The sequence below is a fragment of the Heptranchias perlo genome, chromosome 5 (assembly GCF_035084215.1).
Source record: "Heptranchias perlo isolate sHepPer1 chromosome 5, sHepPer1.hap1, whole genome shotgun sequence".
In the NCBI taxonomy this organism is placed as follows: Eukaryota; Metazoa; Chordata; class Chondrichthyes; order Hexanchiformes; family Hexanchidae; genus Heptranchias; species Heptranchias perlo.
The window spans coordinates 137811391-137820230 of NC_090329.1; the positions used below are offsets into that span (position 1 = coordinate 137811391).

An 8840-nucleotide genomic window follows, 5' to 3' on the forward strand; every position below is an offset into this window, starting at 1 on the left:
TACTGATGTTTGAACTCTCGGTGTCAGTTACTGATGTTTGAAATCTCGGTGTCAGTTACTGATGTTTGAAATCTCGGTGTTAGTTACTGATGTTTGAACTCTCGGTGTTCGTTACTGATGTTTGAACTCTCGGTGTCAGTTACTGATGTTTGAAATCTCGGTGTCAGTTACTGATGTTTGAAATCTCGGTGTTTGTTCCTGATGTTTGAACTCTCGGTGTTAGTTACCGATGTTTGAAATTTCGGTGTTAGTTACTGATGTCTGTGGGTATTGTCGACAACTTAATTACCTATTATACACAATGCATTAACTCCAAACACTTATTTCAGACCAGTAAGCATTTATTACCACGAAGCTTGTCTGCAAGGGAAGTGCTCCTCAATCAAAGGTTGAGGCTACGACTTCGAAAGACAAAGGATTTAGCTTTCTTTTTCATACACTTGATTCAGTAATGTCTGTCTCTCATTGAATATAGGCGTACATGTACAATCTCATTGGTTCAAGTGTTTAGTCAATCAAAAACAGGGAACCCACCCCCCCCCAGGCCCCCATCCCCCTCGGTGGCCTCTCACAGAATCTGGGAAAGGTACGTTGCTCTAGCAACACAGCTCCCTTATCAGTAGAGACTGTCCTATTCTCAAGGTTATGTGGTCATTAATTTCTGTTAGTTAGACAGTTATCTCATAAGCAAAGACAATAGTCCTTCTGTGTGTCTTTGCTGGGAAAGTGAACACTCCAAGCTTCTCATTATTTTCAGCTGGTCAGCTAACATGGTCAACTTATTCCATCATGCTTTGCTTCTTTTATGGTTCAGTATTTCTACATTAATATGGTCAGCTTTATGGTTTAAGTGTATTAGAAAGTCAATTTAGTCAGGCAAAACTTATAGTTTTCCACATCCCCACTTTTGTCCTATATATATATATATATATATTTATATGAAAGGACAACACTTTAATAAGGCATTATTCCACCCAGACGTTCAAACTCCTCCTGTGTCACCTCATCCTGTGTCACCCCTACTTGCACCATCAAATTTGTGGGCGCTATATGTGTACCTAGGTTGGACATCATAACACAGCAGCATTTGACAAAGCAATAGGCTATAAGAATTATAACAACAAATATGACTAGTCCCTGAACTAGAGAAGTCCCAATAGAACCCAGCCATCCTGTTGCCCAGCCCCAAAGAGTGAATGAAGGGGGCTGCTTGAATTTCTCAACTTCCCTTTGGATGTGATTGGCCAAATTAGTAATATTCTCTGAACTATCAGGTATGTAGGTACAACATTCAGATCCAATTAGTGCGCATGTTCCTCCTTTCTCTGCCAATAGGTAATCAAGGGCCATACGATTTTGTAAGGTGACCGTACGAATGGCTATCATTTCTGCGCTTATTTCCTTCAGGCTTCTGCCATATCATTAGCAACTATTTCCCAGATATTGGCTAATTTAATAATTTCTCTGGTGACCATGCTCACTCCCCACCTAGGGAAAGCAATAGCCCAGAATCGGTCAGCCTCAGAAATTACCCTCTTTACTCGTTGCCCAGCAGGATATTGAGGCAGGGATGATGAGTGTCAGATATATGGGATCACATATCCCAAGTAACATGATCCGGCCCATCTTTGAGGCAACCATGGGTATGCCTTGTGGCCACAAATAAAGTAGGTTTCATTATACGCAGTAATTGCAGGGGAATTCTTTATGTTTATTCTATCTATGTAAATTTGGCCACCTGTGCAAGGCTTCCATCTGATGGTACTACTGATGCTGGTTACTGTCATATTTATATACTGAGTGCAATTACTCCATCCCATTACATCACCCCCTACTGAATTCTTACTCAAACATATTGCTCCATTAGTTCTTGGTATATTTGTAAGGACTCGAAAAGGAGGTTTATGGGTCTGATCGTAATTAGGTTGGTACCACCCCCGAAATCTGGTTTCACATTTTGTTGTGATTGTGTGCTCCTTCCATTGCTTTCTCACAAACATTGTCTTATTTGTTCTCGCACTCATCCAGCCACTATCTCGCATTCTGTTCCCATTAATTTCAATTTGATTTATTACCCACTGTGCTATTTCTTGGGAAGTTAGGGGGACTGGTCTGAGTGGAATGCCTCCCTTGGATTGAATTGGGATATGTGAGCACACCCAGCAACCAGAGATACCTTGACGCTTTGCATACATATATGACATGTATAAAAAATATTGACATGCAGTTCCCTTGAAACACGATTGAGTCTACTTGCAGCAGGGGTTGTAGCAGGTTTTATGCCAGTTCCCACCCACACGATCAGGCATGCCGAGCCAATTATTCTCATTTGATTTAAAAGTTTAGGACATGCCATGCTGCAACAGTCTCTTATAACAGTTTAATTAATCAGTCAGTTTTTTTTTTCGGCTGGTATGCCAACGCCGGGGTCCTTGTATGGGGATTTATGGGTTAATTAATCAACTTCTAGGCCTGACCTTTGAACTCAAGATTGGGACCCACCCCTTTATATCCCTTAATCCAAATTTTATCCCTACAATATCCCGTTAGATGCTGTACCTCATCTTAACCAGGTTCCCTTCGTGTTGGCCACCAGTCCGGGTGGAAGAGAGGCAGAGCATCTGATAATCCTATCAAACTATGATTGTCTTCCCTTTTACATGCACCTTACCCCAGCGGGTGCTACTCCTGGTACCATTAAGATGTTTTCTTAGTTGAAACCACAGAGACAATGGGGACATTCTCACCCAGGCTCTGTTTTACTACCTTTGCCAAACCCTTCATTCTCTGCTTACATTATTTACATGCAATGAAAATCAAGAATTATATTGCAACAAACTGCACTACGACTAATACATATGAAATTAATCTAATCCAAAGACGGATCTGTATATTCAGTCCAAAATTCCAGAGGTCATCTCACCAAGTGGTGACTTTAATTTGGTCAATGTCACGCTTAATGTTTTTATTGTCCTGTTGTAGGTTATAATAAACCTTCTGGGAGAGGCGTATCTCCATTCGCAATGCTTTCAAGTATTTAGGCAACAGGGGTGTCAGATACCCAAATGTGTCCTGATATTCTTTTAAGTCCTTTTTGACATTCTCAGAAACTTGTAAGGTGGTGAGGTTATGCCGGTGTATCTCTACCAGTTCCTCGGGTCCAATCCGAACCGGGACTTCAGAAATGGAGTAGAATTCTGGACTTAAAATATCACAAGTTAGATTGGCATATTTAAACGTTTTCAAATTAGTTGTAACACAGTATTCGCCCTCTCCGGCATATGCCACTTAAGTGGGTTTTAGATCCGCCTCTAGGGCCTCCATGGTACCGGTATTGTTAAACCCACACTGTGCTTCTGGGCTGTGTCCAACACTACGTGGACATACAGTGACAGCATGTCTAGTAACACATCCCTTTAATTTTGTTCCAGCCAAATTCCCTTTAAAAAAAAAATTTTTCCAGCATATGGTAACATATTGTGATGGGATATGTGCATTCCGTCCTTCACTACCCCAATATTCTGTACTTGTTACACCTCTCGTCCCTGGGGTTTCGGGTGCCATCACCAGTAATACTAGTACCAACCCTAGGAGCCCTCCTCCATCAGGTTTACACTCCACTTGAGTGGGGTACACTCGCACCATTGCCCTGAATTGGCAAGGGGTGATGTTCTTGTTTGCTAGCAGCCGCTTGGAGGTACCACCTCCATCCTGCCCACAGGTCAGGCTCACCCTCAGTTTGTTGATTTGTTATCCATAAGGGTACTTCCCCTGCCTGTATCTGGGCTAGGTTCTCTCGTGTCTGTTCCACAATCCAGTTACCATATGTACTGCAGATGTCATTAGCAGCCGCCTGCTAAGATACGTTATATTCCTCTTTTATTAATTTATTAATGGTTTGGGCATGTGTTTCTAGCACTGTAGCTATCCTGTGCAAATGTATGATCAGTATTTGATCCTTAGACAATTCCTTATCTGTATTTTCATTTATTTTAAAATATATCTTTAATGCGAGACCCTAAATCTCTGACCTTTTGATCTAATGTTGCTAAATCAATGTTACTGTCCGATACAATATTTACAGTCAGCTCCAATATCCCAAAATGTGTTTATTTTACGTAATTTCTTCTTGAACCGCTTTTCATTTCCCAAAATATCCCACTACATTGTGCCCGAGTCCCTTCTATCATTTCACAATTATCCCAACTTGAGAGCAGTATTGTTGGACTGACAGGACTTGTCAATGTAAAATTCTCTTCCCTCTCGAAAAGAATTCTTCCTTGATACACAGCATTCAATAGGAACCATTTAGACTGGACTTCTTTTATTTTTAAATATAATTTGATTATCCCCTTAAATTACAAGTAAATTTTTCCTTTCTCGAGTGCTTGAATAGCAACTCATATAAATTTTTCTTATCGATTCCAATTTCAGAAACATATTATGTCCAGGCTTTGTGGTTTTATAGTAGAGACAGAAGTACTTGTAATTACTTTTGGATGTAACTCCCATATCTTCCCACCTCGAGCACTCTGTCTCGGAAGACAATAAATGGGTTAAAACAAAACAAATCAAAATGTTTTCAAAAGAAGAGAATCAGGTTGATATCACCACGCTGTGACATTTGGTATCTGCTGATGTCTGCAGCTAAAGTCTTAAATTTTTAACACCACTGGATCGTTTCCTGCACCAAATTTCTCCAGCAAAGGTTGCACCGTAACTTTGTAAAGCCATTTTATGTCAAAGAACTACTCTTGGTAATCCTGCACCATCAACACTCACGTGGTTCAAAAAAAAAACCAGGGTCACCTGTGTTGTGGGAAAATCACCACTCGGAGTCAGACTTAAAGATTCAACATGCAGTTTATTGGACAAAGTACTTTGGGAGAAGAACTGGACGCTCCGCAGCGCACGCAGCCACCTTCTCAACTTCAAAATGGTTGTCACGCTTTTTTATACATTTGAAATACAGATTTTCAGTAGCTATTACATCATTAGTCTTTACTAGTTTACACATTAACCAATTAAACCCGCACAGCAACTGCGGGCCTCCAATCACATTAAAACAACTGTTATCACCTTCAGACAGTATGGTCTTTGTCGATTCAGTCTGGTTTGTAGTTTTTATCAGCTCGTTGTGAAATGTCTTTTGTATTCCCAGACTGTAAGTCAGTTTTCTGAACATACAAACTCAGCATTTTAAAATGTCTTTTCCCACAGTCACAGAATCCATTTTGTTTAGTAGAGTCCATTTTGTTAGTAGTCAAGTGTTATGCTTAAGCTTTTAATTAGGGTTAGTCTGGTCTGCACAAAGCGCATTTCGGTGTGGTCTTGGGGCAATGACCGCCGCCATGCACACAATAGTCACTTCATCTTTGCCTTTAACCCAACAGCCCAAATTTTACCCTAACACCTGTTTTAAAAGAAACACAGAAAATCCATTGCGGCTCTTCTTGAGAGCCCAAGGGGTTAATTTGTCAAATCATCATTTATTATTTATTTATCCAAAGGAATAATCCCTTTACCCGAAACAAAATCAGAAAACAAAACAGGAGAGAGAAATTGCCTAGTCCCTCTCTCTCTCTCTCTGGAGCACGCAGCCTGTCTGAAATAAACACTGTCTCTCCCACATACAGATGTACGTAGGACTGCAGACTGTAATTTCTAACTCCAAGTCCTAATCTCTGTGTTTTCAAGATGTACAAATCTATCTCTTTTTACGATGTCCACCTCCATTCCATGTCGCTCTTTGTTTTAACACTTGAGTTAGGAGGTGTTGATATAATTGTTGAATTTTCTTAGCATTCTCAATGCGAGTTATATAATTTGTCAGGGAAGGTCTCCCCTCTTTGGTCAGATCTTGTATTGTATCTACTATTCGTGAATAGCCCCGAACTTGTCGAACTTCCTTATCATACTGTGGCGGGGTAAAACTGATAGGCGTTTAGTACCCTGTGTCAGTACATAGCTCAAGTAATGGACTTCCAATTCTAACCTATACCAATTGTTACCTCATGTTCATCTGTGTAATGGTTAGCCTCAGACAGTTCTCAACCGACTGGGTCATTTCTATCTGTTTGAACTGCTCTTGGCATGACAGTCTGGAAGGTGTTAACATTAACTTGCTCTCTCGTGTAACAGTAATTCGATACTTCTCCCTCTGAGATTAAGTTTCCACAATCAAAATTTCTCTTCACACAGGTTTGACTGATTTTCTTTTTACATTTATGGATTGCTTTTACACTATATATTTGCACACTATTTTTGAGATTTATTTTAATCATAGTGTTTAATCAATCACAATAGCACAAAATGCTTCGAAGATCAGTTTAATTTATAACTAGAGATCATCCTGCAACTGTAACTTATAAAGTGCAGATTGAAAGAATTACCTTTTCTTTTACAATTAAACCTCATTTTGTCTTGGTGAATTGAAAACAGATGTCGGTGTCCTTGGAAGGGTTAACTTTTATCTCGGTGATACCAGATAGTTGTTTTTTTTTATCTGTCTCGTTAATTTTTTTTTAACCTCTTTTTTTTTAACCACAGCCAATCACAAGATAAAAAATTCAAAATGCCAATTTTTTAGAAGATCCCATGTCTGGAATTTGACATGCTCACATTTTATAAGAACCAGAATTTAATAGGTCACTTAACCTCAATAACTCCAATTTTAATTCAGCAATATCAGAATTAAACACAAGACAAAACACATACATCACACAAAGAAGAAAACACGTAAGACGCAGTAAGAAGGGGGCGTGGCCCACGACACCGAAAAAAACACTCACAATCAGGACAGGCTTTTTAAAGAGACAGTACACCAAAACAAAAGGACCCTTTCTTTTCCGGGTCTCTGTCTTTTAAACATTTTTCTAGTCACTTAATTCTATCCATATTAAATGTACCGTCTTTGGGAAAAGGATATTTCTTAGTTCTGGTCCATTTGGACCAAACTATCAACTCGTCAGTTGTTTCTTTTCCAAAGTTTCTGTCCATGTAAGCAGCAGGTGTTCCCTTTGGAGGGATTCTGCTTATAGTTTACACAATCCTCCACACTGTAATTACACAACAATCAAGGCCTATCTAAACTATCACAATTCTATACTTGATAATTCAGCTGATTGGACAAGACGTCATGTGTTCTCTACAGCCACCTTAACCAGCTCAGACTAGGTGCGTGAGAGAAACGTCTGCACTTAGTTGAATCAGCTGACTTACGCAAGATCTTTTTTAAAAAGTGCTCCTTCACTTGAGCACTATCAGTGTTTCTACCTAAACACTTAATTCAGGTAAACCAGAATTTCGCACTTTTTCCGAATCCATGACATCCACACCAGTCTGCGTTTGTCGCCACGACAGACTTGCAAATTTCGCACTTTTCCGAATTACGCAACATCTAGTCTGCGCTTATCCAAATTATAACTTTACACTAAAAATTTTTTTTTAAAAAAAACAAGTCTGTAACTGGTTACCTCTTTTCCTGGCGCCTCTATTCACTAGGAGGTGACAGTCTATCGGTCCCATACAGCAACCTCAACTTCACTCCTAGTATCACCGGTATTCACAGATCTACTCCGTTATTACTCTCTCTCAGCCCGTTACTACAACACCGCAGCTGACAATATTGAGTAATCTGTCGCGTGTCACACTCTGTCCCCTTTTTCTTTCCTTGTCTATCCGAAACACATTTCCTATGATCGCCTTCCAATTCCTAAAGGCAAACAGAAGAATTAGTCACGTCAGTTAATGCATTCACTTATCCAATCGCTGTGTGTCTGGGTTCATACAGACAACTTGTGTCCGTAGTTACCGGAGATCACAAGCAATCTCGGTGGGACCTCCAAGAAACTGTCGAAAACTTAATTACGTATTATACACAATGCATTAACTCCAAACACTTATTTTCAGACAAGTAAGAATTTATTACCAAGAAGCTTGTATACAAGGGAAGCGCACCTCAAATCAAAGGTTGAGGCTACGACTTCGAAAGACAAAGGATTTAGCTTTCTTTTTTATACACTTAATTCAGTAATGTCTGTCTCTCATTGAATATAGGCGTCCATGTACAATCTCATTGGTTCAAGTGTTTAGTCAATCAAAAACAGGGAACCCACCCCCCCCCCAGGCCCCCATCCCCCTCGGTGGCCTCTCACAGAATCTGGGAAAGGTACGTTGCTCTAGCAACACAGCTCCCTTATCAGTAGAGACTGTCCTAGTCTCAAGGATATGTGGTCATTAATTTCTGTTAGTTAGACAGTTATCTCATAAGCAAAGACAATAGTCCTTCGGTGTGTCTTTGCTGGGAAAGTGAACACTCCAAGCTTCTCATTATTTTCAGCTGGTCAGCTAACATGGTCAACTTATTCCATCATGCTTTGCTTCTTTTATGGTTCAGTATTTCTACATTAATATGGTCAGCTTTATGGTTTAAGTGTATTAGAAAGTCAATTTAGTCAGGCAAAACTTATAGTTTTCCACAGTATGGGATTTTAACACCTCCATTTCTACTTTCAGATGGCGAATGAAACGGGCTTACCAGAACTGGTGTCGGAGAGACCATCAGTGGACATGTACTACGAGTGTCCCCTCTACAGGACATCACTCCGAGCTGGGACTCTCTCTAACACCGGTCACTCAACCAACTTTGTAACTGCGGTCAATCTCCCTACCCTCCTTCCCCCCAATCACTGGGTGACCCGTGGAGTGGCGCTCCTCTGCCAGTTGGATGACTGACCTTTCCGTTCCTCTCCAGTTTCAAAAGCAGAACTCTCCCCTCCTCATCCAAAAAACCCTTGTCCCAATGCAGTTTCCCTGGCTGGTGATGGAAATGTGCCTGT

At 40.3% G+C, this 8840-nt stretch overlaps 1 long non-coding RNA gene across 2 annotated transcripts; it reads right to left on the reverse strand.

Moving 5' to 3' along the window:
* Positions 1-320: 320 nt before the first annotated feature.
* Positions 321-8034, reverse strand: LOC137322132 (uncharacterized). 2 transcript variants are annotated; one of them, XR_010962969.1, is made up of 3 exons: positions 7931-8034; positions 7476-7714; positions 321-3202 (listed from the first exon to the last, which is right to left on the reverse strand). It is a non-coding gene; the product is annotated as an uncharacterized lncRNA (long non-coding RNA). The 2 variants fall into 2 exon arrangements; XR_010962968.1 differs by having other exon boundaries at positions 7476-8034.
* Between the last annotated feature and the right edge of the window lie 806 nt (positions 8035-8840).